This window comes from Ochotona princeps, chromosome 3, assembly GCF_030435755.1.
Source record: "Ochotona princeps isolate mOchPri1 chromosome 3, mOchPri1.hap1, whole genome shotgun sequence".
NCBI lineage: Eukaryota > Metazoa > Chordata > Mammalia > Lagomorpha > Ochotonidae > Ochotona > Ochotona princeps.
In genome coordinates, this window is record NC_080834.1 from 59,270,753 (window position 1) to 59,294,338 (window position 23,586).

General features: G+C 37.5%; 1 protein-coding gene across 1 annotated transcript in view; it reads left to right on the forward strand.

Moving 5' to 3' along the window:
• Positions 1-23,586, forward strand: part of CADM2 (cell adhesion molecule 2) — a 344,096-nt gene that overhangs the window by 113,996 nt on the left and 206,514 nt on the right. The gene's annotated exons all lie outside the window — the stretch shown is intronic.

A 23,586-nucleotide genomic window follows, 5' to 3' on the forward strand; every position in this document is an offset into this window, starting at 1 on the left:
TTTGCATATTTCTCTCCTAATTTTACTTTCTCACCTTTTCTTATTTCAATCCAACCAATAAGAAGTAAAATTGAGTTGAGGAAATATTTCCCCACAGTTTGCATTATTTAGCATAGTAGAAGTATGTAAGCCCAGTGATTTGTTTCCTCAAATTATGTAACTTATGGTGTGCCAATTTCTAAAAAATTGTTCAACTGTACAGTAGAGAGCAGTGATGAAAGCAGTCTCGACCATCAGCAATAATGTGAAATCTCCCCGAAGTGTTCTTCAAACTCAAAAAGCAGATGAACTGAGGGATATTAGGTTCTATCTTATTGCAATGTACCTATGTAAGGTATGCAAAGTAGGAACTACAGTCACTTCCATGTCTGAATCAGTGAGATATTTTAAAATCCCTTTTGATTCTTCTGTGAGGTCAAAGTGAACTGATATGGGTCATTCCAATGGACTGGGCTTGATACTGTTCCTATCCTCTTAAAAAAAAAAAATATATATATATATATATATATATATATATATATATATTTGTAAATGTGTGGAGAAAGATGGAGACAGGATTGATGATATAATTGTATTATTTTGTTAAAATGCGCAGTTTTACTTTCTGCTGACAGAAGTACCTAAGAATTTATCTGTACAATTCCAAATAAAAGCAATCATGCATTATAGTCTTCATTGCAACCTGTTTATTTTTCTACGTAAAAAGAGAAGCTCACCTGCTGTTTTCCTGCTCACTTGTTTCTTAACATCCCTACCGCCCTTCTCTGAAAGCTGACTTGGTTCTCATTCATTGTTTCATTTTACTATTTTTCTTCCCATCTGCCAAAAAATGGGGACTCTTTTGCTTAAATTTTAAACATACATTTTGTATAGCATTGAACATTACACAAAGACCTGTTGGAAGCCAACAATAAACCAACAAACCTCTCTTGCTAACTACATGTGATAATTTATGCTTTCATTCAGTACACAGAAACTAATGGTTTTATTAGATTGAAACAATGTTTGATTTAAACATATAGTTGTTCTGAAATCTATTGTTCATATGTAAGCTACTTTTTAAAAGTAAAACACTGAAGGCTCATTCTAGGCATTTCATGCCTTTAAGTTTCTTGGGTCACTGTTATATTCAAAGGCGAAATCTTATGATAAATTTGCTGTCAGTGTAACGTGCTATTGGATGTTTTGGTGAGGACACAGATGACTGTTACACCCGGTGGTTTAGTAGCATTTCATCAAAATAGTACAAATGAGAGATAGAGAGAGAGAGTGTCTTTCTTGAGCTTCCTCAGCACCTGAGGAATAAATATTCATTTTAAAGTGAGGAACACAATTATTTTTTTTAATACATTTGACTTTATTCTATTTTCTCAATTTTTCCAACAATGACCCAGGGGTATTGCCATCATGATTTTACTTATTCTGTAAGTTAAAATGTCCAGTAACTTGCACAAAAAAATCACACCCCTAGCCTTCACTCTTACCTACTGCCATTTCTCATTTCTTCTTAAACTACTTTTCTTTTTTTTTATTCATTAATTACATTGTATTACATGACACAATTTCATAGGTACTGGGATTCTCCCCCCTTCACCCCAAACCCTTTCCCCATGGTGAATTCCTTCACCATGATGCATAACCACAGCTCAGGTTCCGTTGGGATTCCCTAATTACAAGCTCACACCATACAGAGTCCAGCATCCCACTGTCCAGTCAAGTTCAACGGCCTTTTAAGGAGGCCCTCTCAGGTTTGAAGGCAGAGCCAGCAGAGCGTCACCTCTATCAATTAGAAGCTCCAACATATCATCAGCAACAGTCCAGGTATGATGAGGCTGGTGCAGAGTCCACTGATTGACATAGTCTATCTTAGAGTTTCCCCTTGTCCAGTTTTCCGCTGGAAGCATATAGCTGAGGTGGTTGATTGATCTACTCCATCTTCCATCTTTTCTTGGAGGAACACAATTATTTAAGAAAATAAGTAGCCTCTAAAAATCTGCTACAAGTTTTCAAAGGCAACTGAAGAATGAAATGAGCTGTACCCATGCTTAGTCTCAGAATGCATTTTGTTTTTTATTGTTAGTACTGTCATTCAATATGTAGGGATTTGACAGTGTAATTTTGACAAAGACTTTGGCATTACACTAATACACACCATAATAATGTCACTGGCTTACAAATAAGGCACCTCTTTGACTTGCTTATTCCACAGAGTGGGAAAGCATGGGAGCTGGCTACTTCCACATATCTTTCCAATCTTCTGACTAAATATTTGTGAACAAATGTTCCTAGAGCAAAAGGAAGCCAGTTAATTCACAAAGAAGACTGTAAGGACTCAGTGTTACATCATTAAATCACAGCAATAACAGAAATCCCTTGAGCTCTACACCCTTTTCAGCTTTTGTTAATCCTCTACCGCTAACTTTGTTGAACAGTTTTGGTTTAAATTAATATCTTCATTTGATCAATTCTAGTTCATTTCTTAAAATATTACTTTCTTGCTTTATCCATTTATTTTATACCATTTATCTGTCCACGGCAAACTCCTTAAGCATTTCTTCGTCCCGAAGAGTTATGTTGTCTGGACATGTTCTGATGCAAAATTGATTTCCCTGCATCATTTATGTTGTGAAAATAATTTTGATTTTTGCTCTTATTTTGGATATACCATACCTCTCTGGTAATCAAATACTTTGGTCTCTTCCTCTTATGTGTTTTATGCTCATGCAGTCCAGCATCTTTTCCCTGGGAAACATTTTAGTTAGATTTTGAACTTGATGGTATGATTTCTTTTTTGCCAATGATATAATAAGAAGTTTGTTTCTTGGTTTGTTTGTTTGTTTGTTTTAAAGCAACTTAGAAAACACCTATTCTTTGTGCTACTCTCTTTGAACTCATGAGCCATGAACTCCAACCCAGCTACCACCTGTCTCCCCAACTGACAGCCAACCTAGCTCCCGTAGCAGAGCGCCTAAAAGCAGATGGCTGCTTACTAACCGTTGACACGATGCGAAGTACAGCCAAGACTGTATAAGTGGCCGATGCAGCCTGCTATAAAGGGCCATATCACAGAAGAGTAAGCTGGAAAAAAAAATGATTGATATAAGTCATAAGTCACCCTGTTTTGAAGTGATTTGCTAAACAACAACATTTTTTTATTTTAGTTGATGGCACCATCATCTGCTTCTATCATACATCTAAATAAACATAGATTTTTTCTACTGGTGCTCTTTCCTAACTGTACTTTATCTGATTAGCCCTTATGCCTGTTAAAATTGCTTTTATCATAAACATTATTTCAATACTGAACTAACTGAATATTTTATGAACTTGGTATTTACTTGTCATTACTTGATACAGGTTAGAATTATTAGATTAATAATTAGAAATGCAACAGTTTGTACATTGTGAAATATAAATCTAAGTGCTCCTTTGTTTTAATTCTGTTTCCACTGTCTCTTTGACAGCATATAATACTTCTGATAGTCTTACATTGTGTTTTTGCACACCAATCCCATGACACAGCTAAAGAGGCTATTGTTAGTAATTTTTTTATTTGTTACAAAGTTAATTTTGAGCCTTCTGAAAGCCTGATGTAGACTTCTTTCATTATAAATATGAATAATTATGTCCTTGGTTATTTTGCTGAGGTAGAACAACTTCAACATCTTGATTTTTTCCTTAAGCAAAGATGTTTTCACAGCTAAGCAAAGAATATTTTTGTAGAAAATTAAACATAATGCCTCTGTCTCATGGCCATGATTGCGAGGTTTCTGGACTTGAATTTCTATTGACATTTACAAAGCAAAATCATATCCACTTAAAGCTTGTGAACAATCAGAATACATGGAAGAAATTGTGCTGAATGTTGGCATTTGAAATTTTTAAGAGCAAGTGTCTTTTCTTAGCACACCTATAAATACAAAGAATGATTTTAAAATACTACCAAACAATTTTTAGCCACTTTTACTTTGCTACTTTAGTCCAAGTGACATGACCTTTCCAAAGTAAGCTCAAAACAACAAGAGAGAGAGAGAGAGAGAGAGAGAGAGAGAGAGAGAGAGAGAGAAGAAAGAAAAGAAAAAGAAAACAGGACTTCTGTCCAGTGGCCGTTGAAGGAGCTTTTGGATTTGGCTAAGTGTATTTTGGAACAGTTTTAATGCTGACCTAAAACATCTCCTATCAATTATTACAAATGTAAGTGTTCTCATGCACGTGAATATTTTATGTAAACTTAATGTGCCTTACCAGAGCACTACTGCAGTACTAGTAGGTGCTCAGCAAACAAAATTTGGAATATATTAAGATGAATAAACATTAAGTTGTTTCTATTCAATTTATTTTATGTGTTACTCCTTGATCATAAGGGGTAAATCTTATTGTGCTATGACCAGTGGGGAAAATACCATCGCATTTTACTGAACATTTCGTTCTCTATTCAGTCTGTATAGTTCAGAGGACAAAAGTTTATTTTAAGAGCCAATACAAAATTTTAAAACACAGGATTTGGAAATAGATGATAAAAAAAATCGAAATCTTACAAAATTATTGGGCACGCAACAGCTTACCAGAAAGTGGAGAGGTGGTGGGAGACATGAGGGATAGCTCCATTGAGTTAATTGCACAACATTCTTTAGAAAATGCATTTAAAATCCCACTAAGAATGATAAACATTAAAGAGTGTTAAATAAAAGCTTATTTTTTTCTTGAATTTTTCTGTTAAAATTGGACCTTGTTTTCAAAATATTTACAAAATAGAAAATAAGTCCAGTAAAATGCAAGTTGTTTGAATATTTTTTCAAGGAGAAAAAAAATTAGAACTTATTTACCTACTTACATATTTGGAATCCTTTTATTTCTTGAAACAATTCAACTATTCAACAATTAGATTTATAAATTCTGCTGTGTATGAAGGAAGGGATTACAGCGGTTTAGCTAAATGAAGTAGCAAATGCATACAAAAATGCTATTAAAATGGCTTAATAGTCAATTTGAACCACTGATGACCACTATGTGTGAATGAGACTGTACTCTATCTTCACCCCAGCCCTTTTGCCTCTTATTTGGCATGTATCCAAATTTCTGCTGTGTTAATAATGTTTCTGGGAAGAGATGAAGGAATAAAGATCCATAAGGTTCCCAATGGCCCAGACAGCAGAAACATCTGCTCAATTCAGGAGCAACCTGCTGGCCCAAGTGGACTTGGAGAGTTGATGCTTTGCAGCCTTGCCATCTGATTCAACTTTCCCTGTGCTTTGGGACAACAGGAGCAAACTCAATAAAAGAAAGGAAGTGAATTATGTGTCAAGATTCCCACAATAAAACATTATACCTCAGAGTACTCGGCCTCCGAGGGCATCCAATTCCCTGTGGCCTCCTTGGCAGTTGGGATATAGTCCTTGTTGCTCATATTAATAGTTTGTGGTGAAGGTCTGGGAGTCTTCATGGTTGGGATCCAAGCTTCCTCCTTACCACCTGCTACACTCTGGAGTGCCCCCCTGCTACACGCACATGACCTCCTGTTAAGAGGTTGTCAGGATCACACCTGATTCCCCCCTCATGCATTGGTATAGTAGTTTTACTATTGTTTAGTGCCACTTAGAGTCTGTTGTCTATGAATTATCAGATTTGATCTTGATAGGCTATATTGTACTTTTTTCTCACTCTTTTTATGGTCCTGAAAGATTTCCCTGCACTCTCCCCCCATTACGGATTAACATAGCGTATTGAGGGTATAGTAGGTTTTACAGCTTTTCGATGTAGATCTTAGGTATTCTGACATTAATTGTTGGTTTATAGATTATATTGCATTATCTTATTGCATTGGATACAGGTTGTTAGAGATTGCACTAATATTACAATATACAGGTACTGTCTTCCAAGTTGTCATCTTTTCATCTCAGATTAAGACAAACATGTGGTATTTAACCTTTTGGGATTGGTTCATTTCTCTTAGCATGATGGATTCCAGTCGGGCCCATTTGACCACAAAGAACTGCATTTCGTTTTTTTTTAATAGCTGAGTAGTACTCCATAGAGTAGATGAACCATCGCTTTCTTATCCAGTCTTCTATTGATGGGCATTTTGGCTGCTTCCAGGTTTTTGCGATTGTAGATTGTGCTGCTATGAACATAGGCATGCATGTTGGTTTCTTGTGTAGGAGATGTTTTGGATATATCCCTAGGAGTGCTATTGCTGGATCATATGGTATGTTGATTTTCAGTTGTTTGAGTATTTGACAAACTGATTCCCATAGAGGCTGTACAAGTCTACAGTTCCACCAGCAGTGGAGAAGGGTTCCCTTTTCCCCACATCCTCACAACGGGAGCTTCTGCAGGGGATGGAAGAAGTCCAAACACTACCTTGCACACACCAACGTCATCGGAAAGACAACCAGAAGCCCTGAGCGGTCCGCAGAAACAGAAGAACAATAAATGTCCTTCGGGACCAGGGAGGAGAGCTTTCTCTGGTCCAAGCCTGGCTCCACCTCTGGACCCCCACTCTCCCTCGCAATGACCATCGGGATCGCTCCAAAAACCCCTCATAGCAAATAAACTAAAAACACCTAAAATAAATAGACAAACAACAAAAAGGAGAGCTTGGAATCTGACAGGAAAGAGCTGGCGTGGATTGGCTCATGCCTCGCTGGGTGAGACACAAAGATGAGTCACTCCTCACCATGGTGCTGAGGATTTCCCTGCACACCCCCCCCCCAAAAAAAATGTTCTGCACCTTAATTGTCGACAAATGTCTTGTTAGAGTTACAAGCCAGACTAGATTATCCTAAAATCTGCCAAGATCAGCAAAATTATACTTCAACACAACAAATGGCTAAATACTAAAATGAAATAGACACGAGACAGCTGAATGGTACCTTATAGCCATTTTAAGGTATATAGCAACCGGTCCTGTATATAAACTAAAGTTGAAATGTCAATGAGCTAATCATAGGTTGTGGTTAAGAACTTTCTTTTTTTTTTTTAACATACTGGTTACTCACAACCATGTCAATTCCATAATGTTGCAAATTGCTGTTGATATTATATTGGGACTCTTAATTGACTGGGATGATATTCTACCAGCTCTAACTTCGGACCGGAAATGGTCTCCCCAAGAAACTGTTCAACCCATCTGGACAATAAGTAGCTGGACTCTATGCTTGGTATACATTTGCAAGGAAAGAATCTTGATTGAATTTGAACTGTAATACTGCATCAAGGTGGAGGAATCCACCAGGGGGGAGGGGCGTGGGGAGGGGTGGGGGGATTCCCAGAGCCTATGAAACTGTCACATAATGCAAAATAATTAATAAAAAAAGAAAAAATATACTTCAAAAATTATATCATTTTAAAATCACTTTAGTGATATTCTAAAATATGAGCTTATTATTTTTCATATTGAAATTCTAACAAATTTCAGTTTATTATGTTATTTTATCATTAATTAACTCATCCTGATTAATGATAGTTTCTGTGCCTTTAACATGTAGAGAAATTAGACCCTTTACTTAAGGAGTTGTTTTGTGTTGCTCTTTGGAGAGAAAATATTTGCCAAGATATATGCTCCATTTTTTTTTTACATGATCATCTTTGTAGATCACTCTACAATTAGCCAAGCAATGATTTCAGCAGTGTTATCTGAGATTGTATTCCGAAACATCAGCTTAATGAATTGTTAATAAATATAGTTATTACAGACTCAAAAGTGCTTGCACTTATAATTATCATTTCAAATATAGCTGAATTCAAAAGTTTGTACTTCATTTCTTATTTGCTGATAATTGAACCAATATTTGGAAATTTTTGTAACAGTTATCTGAGTCTTTGATTCATTCTATTAACTACCATGAATTGGAAAGCCTTTAGCTTCATATGACCTATTAAAGTTTTGCAAACAGCACTGTTTCATCATGTTGTCAGATGCAAACCTTTTTTGTTTGTAATGAATCATGGGTAAAGCTTGACTATCTATCTATTAAAATGTATCTGGGAAAGAAATTTGACTAATGAAAATCCAGTTTGGAATTTTTCCAGTGTGCTGACTCCATTGGAAGAATTTGACAAGCACAATAATTGATACTCATCTAAGTCTTAGCAGTGGCTATCAGTTCTTTTTAATATGTCACTGCAGTTTAGAGAGGAATAGAAACGGAAGGGATCTATATACAAGTCTATACTACATCTGTTTTGTCTATCCCTATCAACATAACCACCTTTGCCAGACAAAGCACATGACTAGGACTTTGTAATGAACATGTCATTTTACAAATTATGCGTACAATTCATGGACTGTATTACTATTTTATCAAAATTTGAATCTAAATGGAAAGTAAACAAGAAAATGGAAAGATTTTGAGCATGGATAATGTGACTGATGCACTATTATTGGGATATCCTGCACCTTAATAGGCAGACTATACAGTTCTGTATGTGGTAATATTGTGAATTTGATATTACAATTAGATTATCTACTCTTTTTTTTTAATTAATATTTAGCATTATGTGACAGTTTCATAGGCTTTGGGAATCCTCCTCCCCTTCCCCCTCCCCTCCCCCCTGGTGGATTCCTCCACCTTGATGCAGTATTACAGTTCAAATTCAATCAAGATTCTTTCCTTGCAAACATGTATTAAGCATGGAGTCCAGCTACTTATTGTCCGGATGGGTTGAACAGTTTCTTGGGGAGACCACTTCTGGTCCGAAGTCAGAGCTGGTATAATATCATCACAGTCAATTAAGAGTCCCAATATAACATCAACAGCAATTTGCAATATTATGGAATTGACATGGTTTTGAGTAACCAGTATGTTAAAAAAAAAAAAAAAAAACAACAGCAACAACAACAACAACAAAAAAAAAGAACAAAATAATAAAAAACAAGTCCTAACCACAACCTATGATTAGCTCATTGACATCTCAATTTTAGTTTATATACAGGACCGGACCGGCTGCTATATACCTTGAAAAGGCTATAGGGTACCATTCAGCTGTCTCATGTCTATTTCATTTTAGTATTTAGCCATTTGTTGTGTTGAAGTATAATTTTGTTGATCTTGGCCGATTTTGGGATAATCTAGACTGGCTTGTAACTCTAACAAGATATTTGTCGACATTTAATGTGCAGAAATTTTTTTTTTTTGGGGGGGGGGGTGTGCAGGAAAATCCTCAACACCATGGTGAGGAGTGACTAATCTTTGTGTCCCACCCAGCAAGGCATGAGCCAATCCATGCCAGCTCTTTCCTGTCAGATTTCAAGCTCTACTTTTTGTTGTTTGTCTATTTATTTTAGAGTTTGTTTTTTTTTTTTTTTTTTTTTTTAGTTTGTATGATTGTTTGTTTGCTGTGAGGGGTTTTTGAAGCGATCCCGATGGTCACTGCGAGGGAGGGCGGGGGTCCAGAGGTGGAGCCAGGCTCGGACCAGAGAAAGCTCTCCTCCCTGGTCCCGAAGGACATTAATTGTTCTTCTGTGTCTGCTGACCGCTCAGGGCTTCTGGTTGTCTTTCCGATGACGTTGGTTTCTGTGCGGTGGTGTTTGGACTTCTTCCATCCCCTGCGGAAGCTCCGGTTGGGGGTGGGTGACCTCAGAGTACTCAGCCTCCGAGGGCATCCAATTCCCTGTGGCCTCCTTGGCAGTTGGGGTATAGTCCTTGTTGCTCGTATTAGTAGTTTGTGTTGAAGATCTGGGAGTCTTTGTGGTTGGGATCCAAGCTTCCTCCTTACCACCTGCTACACTCTGGAGTGCCCCCCTGCTACACGCACATGACCTCCTGTTAAGAGGTTGTCAGGATCACACCTGATTCCCCCCTCATGCATTGGTATAGTAGTTTTATTGTTGTTTAGTGCCACTTTGAGTCTGTTGTCTATGAATTACCAGATTTGACCTTGATAAGCTATATTGTACTTTTTTTTTCTCTCACTCTTTTTATGGTCTTGAAAGATTTCCCTGCACTCCCTCCCCATTACCGGTTAACATAGCGTATTGAGGGTATAGTAGGTTTTACAGTTTTTTGATGTAGATCTTAAATATTCTGACATTAATTGTTGGTTTATAGATTATATCGCGTTATCTTATTTCATTGGATACAGGTTGTTAGAGATTGCACTAATATTACAATATACAGGTACTATCTTTCAAGTTGTCATCTTTTCATCTCAGATTAAGGCGAACATGCGGTATTTAACCTTTTGGGATTGGTTCATTTCTCTTAGCATGATGGATTCCAGTCGGGCCCATTTGACCACAAAGAACTGCATTTCGTTTTTTTTAATAGCTGAGTAGTATTCCATAGAGTAGATGAACCATAGCTTTCTTATCCAGTCTTCTATTGATGGGCATTTTGGCTGCTTCCAGGTTTTTGCGATTGTAGATTGTGCTGCTATGAACATAGGCATGCATGTTGGTTTCTTGTGTAGGAGATGTTTTGGATATATCCCTAGGAGTGCTATTGCTGGATCATATGGTATGCTGATTTTCAGTTGTTTGAGTATTTGCCAAACTGATTCCCATAGAGGCTGTACAAGTCTGCAGTCCCACCAGCAGTGGAGAAGGGTTCCCTTTTCCCCACAGCCTCGCCAGCAAGTGTTGGTGGTATTATGTATGTGTGCCATCCTTACTGGAGTTAGGTGGTACCTCATTGTTGTCTTCATTTCGATTTCCCTTATTGCCAAGGAACTTGAGCATTTTTTCATATGTTTGTTTGCCATTTCTGTTTGTTCTTTTGTGAAATATCTGCCCATTTCCCGTGCCCATTTCTTGAGCAGTTTGTTTGTTCTGTTGTTTTGGTTTCTCTGTAGCTCTTTGTATATTCTGGAGATCAGCCCTCTATCTCCTATGTAGTGTGCAAAGATCTTCTCCCATTCTGTAGGTTGTTTTTTTACTTTGTTGATTGTTTCTCTAGCTGTACAGAAGCTTCTTAGTTTGATGAGGTCCCAATTGTTTATTTTGGTCTCAATTTCTACTGCATTTGGAGTCTTTTTTAGGAAGTGAGGGCCTACCCCTAAGTGTTGCAGTGTGTTTCCAACATTTTCTTCCAAAAGTTTGAAGGTTTCTGGATGTAGGTTTAGGTCTTTTATCCATTTAGATTCGATCTTGGTGTATGGTGAGAGATGTGGGTCTATCTTTTTGTTTCTGCAGGCTATCAACCAGTTGTCCCAACAGCATTTATTGAACAGACCTTTCCATTTACTTGGGTTGTTGTCTGTCTTTTTGTCAAAGATTAATTGACTGTATTTGTGTGGGTTTCCATCTGTTGTTTCTATTCTGCTCCACTGATCTTCCTCTCTATCTTTGTGCCAGTACCAGGCTGTTTTGATGACCACTGCCCTATAGTATGTTCATAGATCCGGTACTGTGATTCCCCCTGTTAAGTGCCTGTTCTTCAGAGTGGTTCTAGATATCCGTGGTTTTTTGTGCTTCCAGATGAATCTGTGTATTATTTTTTCCAGTTCGATGAAGAATGCTGTGGGTAATTTGATTGGGATTGCATTGAATGTATATATTGCTTTTGGTAGTATAGACATTTTGATGATATTAATTTTGCCTATCCAGGAGCATGGGATGTTGTTCCATCTTTCGAGGTCTTGTTCTATTTGTTTTTTGAGTGTTTTGTAGTTTTCTTCATAAAGGTCATCTACGCTTTTGGTTAAATTTATTCCCAGATATTTCATGCTTTTCTCTGTTATTTTGAATGGTAGCTTGTTGGTTAGATCTTCTTCCATCTTGCGGTCATTTGCATACACCATGCCTATTGATTTTTGTTCATTAATTTTGTATCCTGCCACTCTCCCAAATTCTCGTATGAGTTCTAGGAGTCTTTGTATTGAGTTTTTTGGTTCTTCTATGTAGAGAATCATGTCGTCTGCGAATAGTGAAAGCTTGACTTCTTCATTTCCAATTTGGATTCCTTTGATTTCTTTGTCTTGTCTTATGGCTTCTGCAAGTACCTCTAGGACTATATTGAATAGCAGTGGTGATGGTGGGCAGCCTTGTCTTATTCCAGATCTCAGTGGGAAGGGATCCAGTTTTTCTCCATTTAGTATGATGCTGGCATTGCGTTTTTCATATATTGCTTTGATTATGTTGTAGATTGTTCCTTCTATCCCCACCCTGGTTAGGGTTTTTAACATGAAGTGGTGTTGAATTTTGTCGAAGGCTTTTTCTGCATCTATTGATACTATTATATGGTTTTTGTTTTTCAGTTTTTGGATGTGATGTATCACATTTATGGATTTTCTTATGTTGAACCATCCCTGCATTCCCTGGATGAAACCTACTTGGTCTGGATGGATGATCTGTCTGATGTTTTTTTGTATTCTATTGGCTAGGATTTTATTGAGAATCTTAGCGTCAACGTTCATCAGGGAGATCGGTCTGTAGTTTTCCTTCTCTGTTAATTCTCTATTCGGTTTGGGGATTAAGGTGATATTGGCTTCATAGAATGAGTTTGGAAGAACTGCTTCCTTTTCTATTGTTTTGAAGAGCTTGTAAAGGATTGGGGTTAGCTCTGGTTGGAATGTTTTGTAGAATTCTGTGGTAAAACCATCTGGGCCTGGGCTTTTCTTTGTTGGGAGCTCTTTAATCACTGATTCTATTTCTGATTCGGTAATGGGTTTATTCAGGTCTTCTGTTGCTTCTGGGGTGAGTTTTGGTAAGTGGTGGGATTCTAAGAATCTTTCCATTTCCAAGTGGTTATCGGATTTGTTGGCGTATAGTTCTTTGTAATAATTTCTAATTATTTCCTTAATGGTAGTAGTGTCTGTTGTCATGTTGCCTTTTTCATCTTTGATGCTGCTAATTCTTGCTTTGTCTTGTTTTTTCTTTGTCAATCGGGCCAGTGGGGTATCTATTTTGTTTATCCTCTCAAAGAACCAGCTTTTTGATTCATTTATTTTCTGAATGGTTTTTTAAATTTCTTTCTGATTTAGTTCTTGTCTTGTTTTGATAATTTCTTGTTTCTTCTTGTTTGTGGGGTCCTTCTGCTGTTGCTTTTCCAGTTCCTGGAGGTGTGTGCTTAATTCCTGCATTTGTTGCCTTTCTTGAGCTTTGACGTGCGCGCTAATTGCAATAAACTTACCACGTAACACTGCTTTGGCGGTGTCCCATAAGTTTTGGACATTTGTATCTGGGTTTTCGTTGGTTTCCATAAATTTTTTGATCTCGTCTTTAATTTCTTCTCTAACCCATTGTTCGTTTAGTAGCATATTGTTCAGCCTCCAGGAGTTTACATGTTTCCTGGGACATTTTGAGTTGTTGATTTCCAGTTTCACTCCGTGATGGTCTGAGAAGGTACATGGTATGATTCTGATATTTTTGTAGTTAGTTAAACTTGCTTTGTGTCCTATTATGTGGTCTATCCTGGAGAAGGTACCATGCACTGCTGAGAAGAAGGTGTAGTCTGTGGCCTTAGGATGAAATATTCTATAGATGTCTACTAGGTCCAGTTGTTCTATTGTTTGTGTGAGTTCTGTGGCTTCTCTGTTGAGCTTTTGCTGCGTTGATCTATCTATTGGTGTTAGTGGGGTGTTCAGATCTCCCAGAATTATCGTATGTTCATCTATGTCTCCCTTTAAGTCCAAAAGTAGTTGTTTCACATAGCTGGGTGCATCCGGGCTAGGAGCATATATGTTAAGAATTGCGATTGGTTCTTGTTGGATCCTCCCTTTCAAGAAGATGTAGCGCCCTTCCCTGTCCTTTTTGACGTTTGTTACTTTGAAGTCCGTATCATCTGAGAATAGGACTGCCACGCCAGCCTTTTTTTCTTGTCCATTGGCATGGAATATTTGTTTCCATCCTTTCACTTTGAGTTTCCTGAAGTTTCTTCTGGTTAGATGCGTTTCTTGCAAGCAGCATATAGTTGGGTCCTGATTTTTAACCCAGTCTGCTAATCGGTGCCTTTTCAGTGATGAATTTAAGCCATTTGTGTTGAGGGTTAATATTGAGAAATTATAACTATGCCGTGACATATGCCTGTGTTTTTGAGGTTGTTGGTAATTGATTCTCGTTTCTGTGGATGGACTTTATTAAGATCTCCCTGATTGCCATCCTTGCTTATGGCTTGCTTCCTTTTTCTCTGGGAGTAGCGCATTTCTAAGGAGATTTTGTAGAGTTGGTTTTGTGTTGGCATATTCTTCTAATTTCTCTTTGCTGTGGAAGTATCTAGTTTCGTTCTCGTATACAAATGAAATCTTGGCTGGGTAGAGTATTCTTGGTTGGCAGTTGTTCTCTTTCAGTACTTGAAAGATTTTGTTCCACTCCCTTCTTGCCTGGAGCGTCTGTTCTGAGAAGTCGGCAGTGATTCTGATGGTCCTGCCCCTAAATGTAAGCTTCTCTTTGGATCGTGCTAACCTTAGGATTCTTTCTTTGTATTCATTGGAGGGTAGCTTGATTACCACGTGTCTTGGGGAGGATCGTTTTGGGTCCATCCTGTGGGGAGTCCTCTGGCCTTCCTGAATTTGGATTGGACTCATGTTCCAGGTATTTTGGAAGTTCTCCTGCATAATTTCCTCAAGTACTGGTTGTATGCCTGTTTCTTTTTCCACTCCTTCTGGGAGCCCCATGATTCTGATATTTGACTTCTTGATGTTGTCGTTCATCTCCTGGATCGTCTTGGTCGCCTTGTGTAGTTGTGATTCTAGTTGGTTAATAATCTGCCTGCTTTCATTCTGGGAATCTTCTAAGTCAGATATCCTGTCTTCTGCTGCTGTAATTCTGTTGGCTAAGCTCTCAACTTTATTCTTCAAGTCCAGGATCTCGTTTTTGAGTGATTTTGTTTCTGTGATTATGTGGTTTTTAAAATCTTTGAGTTTGTCCCATCGTTTTTCATTGTCTCTGAAGAGTTTTATAATTATTTTTCTGAACTCCTTATCAGAGATGTCTTCAATTTCTTCATCTGTAATCTCTGTGATTGACCAGGCTTTATGTTGGCTTTTGGGGGTGGAGGAAGCCGTGTCTAGGTCACTACCTTTCTTACTACGTTTCATATTTGTAGCCTAAGGTGTTGCTGAATTCTCACCCTTGACCTCTGTTGCCACCTAGTGGGTGGCCTGAGGTCTTGCTAGCCTAGGTTTTTGTTTTCCTTCGGCCCAGGGAGTTGTTTTTGTTTCCCTTCTGGGTTTCAGGTTTCAGCGCCTTAGGTTTCAGCCTTAGGTTTCAGCGCCTAGGATTTTTTTTGTTGTTGTTGTTTTGCTTTGGTTTTTTTCTGAGGCACGGCCGCTTTCCTTCGGCCTGGGTTGGCCCAGAATTTAGTTTAGCTGTGGTCCTCGGGTAGCTGCTGGCTACCGCACTTCAGAGTCCTAGCGCCCTTCCGGTACCGTAGCGTTCGTTATGTGGGAATGTGTGTTACTTAGCCGTCCCTGTCTTTGCCTGGGTCCCACCAAGGTCACTAATATCGCCACCAGTGCTAGAGGTTTCAGCACTCCTGCAGTTTCCAGCTGCCACTGGCGGGGCCTTGTGCAACGATCTCCCAAAATTGGCCCTTCAAAACTCCCACCGGCCTTTCCCCCCCGCTGGGTTCACAACTCACCCGTTTTTGAGCTGCGGTGAGACTGAGCCGGCCGCTGAGCGCTGCTTTGGTTTATTTGTTGTTATTTTTGGTTGATTCTCCAAATTGTGTGGATCTTGTTGATTCCGCAGTGTCCTGTGGGATTCGCACGCCTGTGTATACTATTTTTAACTAGACTTGCTCCTTCTTCTGGCACTTTTTGGCCCTCTCTCTCTGCCTTCCCCTTTACATCAACCCTCCGTGGTCGGCCATTTTTTCCTCTCTGATTATCTACTCTTATACTAGCACAATTCTTGCTTTTATCCACATCTATTGAATATAAGGGGATACTAGATTATAGTGCTTATAAACAGTCTCAATCCTTGCACATCTTTTAATTAATTTAATTATACAGATGATTAGGATACAAGCAGAGTTTTGGAACTTCCTAAGGCTGCAGAAAGTGTCCAGGATTATGTACTAATCAATGACTTCTAGTGTAATCAATGAACCTGCTATGAATTCCCTTCGCAAGTCATTTTGTTGTCATTCTTCAGAATAAAGATTCCTAAAATTTAAAGAATTTGAAGAGTTTCTAATCCTATCTTTATTTTTGCTGCAATTTATGATAATAACATAAGTTACAAGTATGTAATTCATTTGAATTTTTGAAATTAACCTGTTGAAATAGGGTAACCTTCAAAAGGAATTAGAAAATATATTAATTCATCCATTTTACATCAAAATAAATACATTCTTTGAGCAGATTTGTCTGAATACATCTATACAAAATATCAAGTTACTTTTTAATATTTCCCCACAACAGTTCCCATTTGCTCTCATAGAAAAATGTTCCCCGAGATTTAATGTGGCACTACAAAGAGCTTGAACATCAAAGCATGTAAACATGGACAAGATGGGTGAAATCAACATTAATGAAATCTTTGTGTATTCAGAAATGATCAAACAGTAGAAAACACATCCTATTAACCACTCTGTTATTACATTGCTTTTTTCAAAAGGGAGCTCGCTCCTTAGGGAGTATTCCGAGTTGATTCATATGTTACTTCACATTGATCAACACTTAAATAATTCACATGTTATCATTTGAACACAATATTGATGTGTTCAAAGTGTGCCCACCGTGTTAAGTAAGTGTTTTATGCCTGTTGGGGGATGAAACATGCCATGTATCTGCCACCTCTCTCATATACTTTACACTGAGATCCATATGCCAATTTTCTTGGCATGTAAGCTGAGAAAACCACTTCTTTCACTGACTTGCCATTTCAGGTAGAATAAATACATTATGGGCCCGGGGTGATAGCCTAGCCTGGCAGCTGAAGTCCTCACCTTGAAAGTGCCTGGATCCCATATGGGCACCAGTTTAATCCTGGCAGCTCCACTTCCAGTCAAACTCCCGGCTTATGGCCTGGGATAACAGTGGAGAACAGCCCAAAGCCTTGGAATCCTGCAGCTGTGTGGAAGACCTGGAAGAAGTTCCTGCCTCCTGGCTTCAGATTGGCTCAGTTCCAGCCATTACGATCACTTGGGGAGTGGATCATCAAATGGAAGATCTTTCCTCCTCTCTGTATATCCACTTTTCCAATAAAAATAAATAAATTTTGAACAAACAAAGAATAAATACGTTCTCTCTGTTACAGTCCAAAAGGTTCTATATGATATCACCTTGGCCTTTTGTCTCATGGGCCCCAATCCTTCTTTTCCCCCAGGTTTGTTTGTTTTTACTGCTGCTGCTGCTGCTGTTGCTTCATCCCATTTCTTTTCATAATCAACCTCTTTCCAATTCTTGGCTCAGAACCTTTGCATTAACTAATTCATATTTCGCAAAACTGACCTGATCATAGATAAATAATATTCTTAGCCTGTTTTTGAATGGCTGACTCTTTCATGGCATAAGAGTATCAGCTGAAATATTAGCACCTTCATAGCTAGATCTATTTTTTTTTTCTTTATTTGCATTTCTTTTTTTTTAATAACACTTTTTTATATTCTAAGTTCTGGGTGGACCAAAAGCGTTTCTAACTTGTATCCCTAGCACCTTCTATATGTATCCCTGGTGTAGCAAGACACACATTTATTGAATTAATTAACACCATTGATATGTATTATGTACACAAATTCATTAAAATATAAAAGATAATTTTAAGAAAACATAACATTGTGTTATTTATGTGATTCATATGACTTGTTTGAGCAAAAGTTATGTGCTATTAAATTATATGTATATATTCATGTCACATTTCATAATTCAGAGTTAGAATACAAGTCATCTGTGTGATTCTTTTCAGTAAAGAACTGTGTGTTCAATGAACCAATGCAATCATTTTAATTTTCTGCATAGAATAATACAGAAAAAGAATATATTTTTTTTAAAGATTTTATTATTATTGGAAAGCCGGATATACAGAGAGGAGGAGAGACAGAGAGGAAGATCTTCCATCCGATGTTTCACTCCCCAAGTGAGCCGCAACGGACCGGTACGCGCCAATCCGATGCCGGGAACCAGGAACCTCCTCCGGGTCTCCCACGCGGGTGCAGTGTCCCAAAGCTTTGGGCCGTCCTCGACTGCTTTCCCAGGCCACAAGCAGGGAGCTGGATGGGAAGTGGAGCTGCCGGGATTAGAACCGGCGCCCATATGGGATCCCGGGGCTTTCAAGGCGAGGACTTTAGCCGCTAGGCCACGCCGCCGGGCCCAAGAATATTAAGAAAGAGACAATTTGAATAATTGATATAATTTTGTGATTATGAAATATGAATGTATATTGTACAATCCAAAGGAAAAAATGATGCCATATATATTATATTTATGGAAAATATATGTATATATGTATATATTTAGTCCATCCATATCATATAATTAACAGAAAGCAATCAATCAGGCTATATTTGATTTGAATTGATATGTTTTCCATTTAGAATTAGAGAACACAGGATGAAAAGCAGTTTGAAATCTTACGATTTTCTCAATTAATGACTTTTCTCATAATCTTGATGTCTGTTATTCGTATTGCATTATTTGAGTATCTGAAGCAATTGCATAGTTAAAATTAGACATAACATTCCCTCCATATTCTTCCTGTTTTATAATTGATTTGCTCCTATATTTTATGAGAATCTTACTTTTAATTGAAGTTATTTTGTATTTAAAGGTATATTATAATTCACTATTACTTATTACTTCTTTATATCAACTTTCTAATACATACTGAATAGAACAAATACATACGTCTAATTTCCCGCTTTTAACGTTTAGATTTAATTCTTTTTCTCAGCAACTTCAATTTACAACAGTTATGTCCTACTAAATGAATATAATTTTATTTTTGCCTCTGCACTATTGATTATTGTGCACTCAGCATTATCCCCCTCATTCTGTCTTCAGAAGAGCCCTGCCATCCGTGTATTCTTTTCCAGAATATTTCTTCCAGGTTGACATCTCAATTTAGAACTTAGTTACGTGATTGAGCTTCTATGTGAACCAGACAGGGATTCTGGTCCTCAATTTCTTTTGTCTGGAAGGCTGCCTTTCAGATGTTCGTCAGTTAGCCGGTAAAGTTAGTCAGATCTGGGTCTTGTTCACTCACCCTGAAAACAGTATACTGGAAAGATAAAATGACTTTATGCACACATGATAATAACCAGGTAAGCCTGTTTCAAAGTTGCCAAAATATTTTTAAAAACCTTTTATTCTTTTTTATTGTTTTGATAGTTTTGCTTTTTAAAATTCTTTCTTTGCATTTTGATTCCTCCAATATAAAGTGAATGAAATTATATTTGTATAGAAAATAAAGTACCCAGATGAATACCGTGTGAACAATTCACTGAATTCTCATCTTTAAAGTATCATGAATGTTCATTCAATAAAATGTTATTTGAATGAGGAAACTGAAAACATCTTGAGGCATCTTATATAGAAGAATTAGTGAAAAAAACACAAAAATACATTTTAACATTTTTATCTCTGATATCTGCTTCACTCTGAAGCTGCAAATATTTATAGTTTGTCTAGTTTATTAAGACTGCTATATATGAACAAGTCTGATTGTTTTGCATTTCTGAATGGTAAACAGATAAACTTGTAATCAAAGAATTGAGTTTGTGTCTTCATGTGACTTAAAAAATGTTGCAGTTATTATTTTTAATCAGATAATGCTTTAAAACATCTTGAGGCCATATAACCAGTAGCCAGGAACATGAAGCAGACTTAAACAAAAATTCTCAAGAGTTTATCAGTATTCTATGAAAACTGCAATTTTCAAAAATGTAAATTGAGAGTTATGCTAATACCAGAGTCATTTAAAAAGACGTCTATTTTGTTAGAAGGAATGACTTTTCTAGGAATATAAAGCGAAGTTGCAATGTATTATCATACCAAACAATTTTTGCAGTGGAGAGGACAGCATTGATATTTTACTTTGCCTATGTTTCACATTTCTCCAGGGTCAGCACTGATCCTGATGATCATTGAGAATTAGCTCTAATTATAAATCCCAACACAGACATATTCATTGTAGCTAGTTTTGACAAAGTGTTGTATAGTTAATTGGGTCACCTACGCACCATCACTGTGTAAGTCAGTTAGAAATAATCCAGTTTTTCTGTAGGTTCCAGTGTTTATAATGAGTGGCTTGGAAAACTCTGATTCAATTCTGGAAAAGCAAAAGGGGTGAAATTTCTACAGGAGAATTATGATTCTCTGGTCAGGAGCTGTGGGAGTCACTGTAATTCTGAAAGAGCCTTTTGTCGTCAATCTGAAGCCAACCAAGGACTGGGGCCAAGCTTAGGGTACACAAAAGTTTCTGTTTCTGGAATGGGTAGCAGAATGGACCATGCACAAAGGCCATAGTGAACTCTGCGATCTGGTCTACAGAATTTCAAATGCTGACGCTGCCAAGTTGGAACTGTTGTTCTCTGATATCAGAAAGAGAAAGCCCTTCCAACCTTTCTTGGCCTTGCAAGACCTGCTACCAGCCAATTTTGTCTCTTCCCAGCTTTAGTTTGGCAGTTGCAATGGAAAACAGGTCTCCAACATGCTTCCTGTCTCTATGGAAACTGGCAAGCAGCATCAGATGGATGGCCATGCACCACGGTGGCAGGGCAGGCGTGTGGCATAGGAGGTGGAGACCAGGTGTTGTATTCTACAAAGGCAGGCTGAATCCTGCAAGAATGAAGTCGGATGAAAGAACACTACAATTATATCCTACAAATACAATTGGGAAAACTTAGAAACTAGACTAAAATGACTAGGAGTAGAGAAGGTGAAGTATTTCAAAGAACAGAGGAATACTCCATGAGTGGAAATACTGTATCCTTAGCTATCAGTCTTAATTTTTCCTCTAATTTGCTATCTCACATGATGGAGCATCACTCTCACTTCTCTCTAGAATTTTAAGCCTGCATTAATAACATTTTTGCTTTTCCATCCAACAGGCTTTAATATGCAATATGTGTCTCAGCTACACACGTACTGAGCCACAACTTTCCCATTAGAAGGTTATTTGTTTAAAATGCCTTCTGTAATTTAGTGGAAATAATAGCATGCTGTGTGTGCATTTAGATATATTTTTAGACTTTAATTTAGCCACCAAGAATGATGTTGAACTTTCTGAGATGAAGGTTCTTTGTGTAAATATCCCAAGGCATCTGATGGAACAGGAAAGAGGGAGAGAGAGAGAGAGCCCAGGGCCGACACCGAGAGAGTCACATGAAAGACCCAGAAGATCTGCAGCAGCCCAGCTCAATCCATTGCAGCCATCTGGGAGTTGAATCAGCAGATGGAAGACCTCTCTCTGTCTCTCCGACGATGCATCTCAAATCAAGAAAAAGTTTGAAAAGATACTCACCAGCAAATATGTTAGATTTTAAAAACAAAAATAAAAAGTGTTGCCTATTTATTAATTTATTTGTTTCCTATGTAAGAAATATTAATTTATTTTGCATCTACATTGGCATGAGTGTTTTTCACAATAAAGATGTAACAATTTCATGAGAACAGCATTTTGAGTCAAAATAGGGTTTTTTTGGCACACAAAAATATATGAGAACACAAACCCGAATTCTAATGTGTGCTATTTGATTCAGAGGGCAGTATCTATTGAATGAAGTACTTTCATAGAAGAATATGACACTTCCCAATAAGTGTGGTAGTCATGTCCAAAATAAAAGCTCAGAATACATGGCCCTGTTTATCCTATAAGACTTGTGATTTTTTTTTTTTTATTCAGAAAGTGTATCTTAAATGCTGTTCCTGTCTTATTTTCATGTGTTTCCCTTTTCTGTTTGTAAGTCTCCTTTTTTTTCTTACAGAGTTTTGTTCTGTTTCTGGAAGAAAAATATAACGAGACTTTCCCGGTTGCTATTACACAGTCCACAATATGTGACCCTTTACCCTGAATAAATTTTTGACTGTAACTCTATCCCTCTCAGAGGTACAAAGCTCGAACCTCTGCTTGCCTGTCCAGATATCTCTCAGTCTGATTACTGCTGGTGGTATGAAGCACTCATGTGCAGTGTGCAGTGATGCAATGCTCTGACCCGCCTTTGAATCACAGTACCAGAAGAGATACAGGAAACCACCACTTTCACTCATTACCCATTCAAGAGATAGCGAAGCTTGAATGGTGCTGTGTCGTACTTTGAGATCAGTGCTAAAACATGCACCTTCACTTGCTCGCTGCCTTTCGAAAATACTGCTGATTTCAAAGATCTCTTCTCACTGCTCGCCTTATTGCTTCTCTCATTCTCTAAAGGCATTTCTCAGGCTAACACCAAGGGTAAAAGATTATCATCTTAGAATATGCTTCTGTATGTCCTGTGTGATGGTGTGTGAGGTTCTAGGGGATCAGACAGTGAAGGCATGCATGCAGTTTGTGAGAGAAGCAGAGTTCTTACTAGGGTTTGCAGGAATCAAGAACAGTTCACTTGATTTTGAATTTTGTAATTCGTAACAACTACAAGAAAGGTTCAAATAATTGTATTCCTAATTACAAGGCAGATGGAAATATTAAATATAAAGATGGAAATAATGCCAGCTGCTCAGTCTGCTATTTAAATATAGGACTAGGAGAGCTATTTTTTTCAGGAAATTGAATTATATCTCTTAATTAAAATGTCTTCCATGACAATAAATTAGCAAATTATTTCTGTGTAACTACTGATAGTAGCCTAAATAATTTTCTACCCCTGGATAGCCAGAGCAAAATAAACTTTGCAGCCTGAAGAAAAGTTAGCAATTCCAGATCACTTTCACAGATTTGAGAGGGAAAAAAGGGTTCCCATTTGGAGGAATTTAATTGGAGCAATGTGTGTTGGGGTAAGTGAGAAAAATGTGTGCACTGTGCCCTAAGACATCAGTAATGACTTTCAGTGGGGTGTTATAAATATTTAATGTGTTCCACAGGGAAAATCACTAACTTGTAATATTTGCCAATTTCCATGGTGAAAATACTCCCTCGGTGGTCAATTTCAAGCTACCAACGTATGTCACTAAGCAAAAATTTGGAATAGTTATATTCAGTTGTCAGAAGCTCATTGAATAGTCTCTATCACATTTTTTTTGTCTTCTTGGATTTAAAATAATCCCTCACTTGTTAATAACAGGTGTAGAACATCTTAATACACCTCCATTGTTCAGTATGTGAGATCTCAGGGCAGCCTACAAGAGAGCAAAATCTGGGTCTTGTTCCTAGTTATGTGTATTTTTGGCACAAAATGTAAGTTCCCTTATCTTCAAGATAAACATGATAGGAAAATTATAATACTATGACTATCATTCATACAGGAAATAAACTTTAAATACTATTAAGTTACCTAGAATACTGTTAACAATAATTAAGACTACCTACAAGTTTTTTTTATGTGTTTTTATCTGGTTTAGGAGTGGCTGAGCCTTGAGATAATACCAGAGGAGCACTATATTGAAGTTAATGCTAGTGAAAGAGAATTTAGATCAAGAAAGGAAAACAAAACAATTTTGGAAGCACGGTATTCCATTAAGTAGGCCTTTTCCCAAATATTTAAGAAATGTTGCATATAGCTTTGTTTTCATCTTAGTGCATGATTTTGCACAGCTCTGCAATTCAGTGCT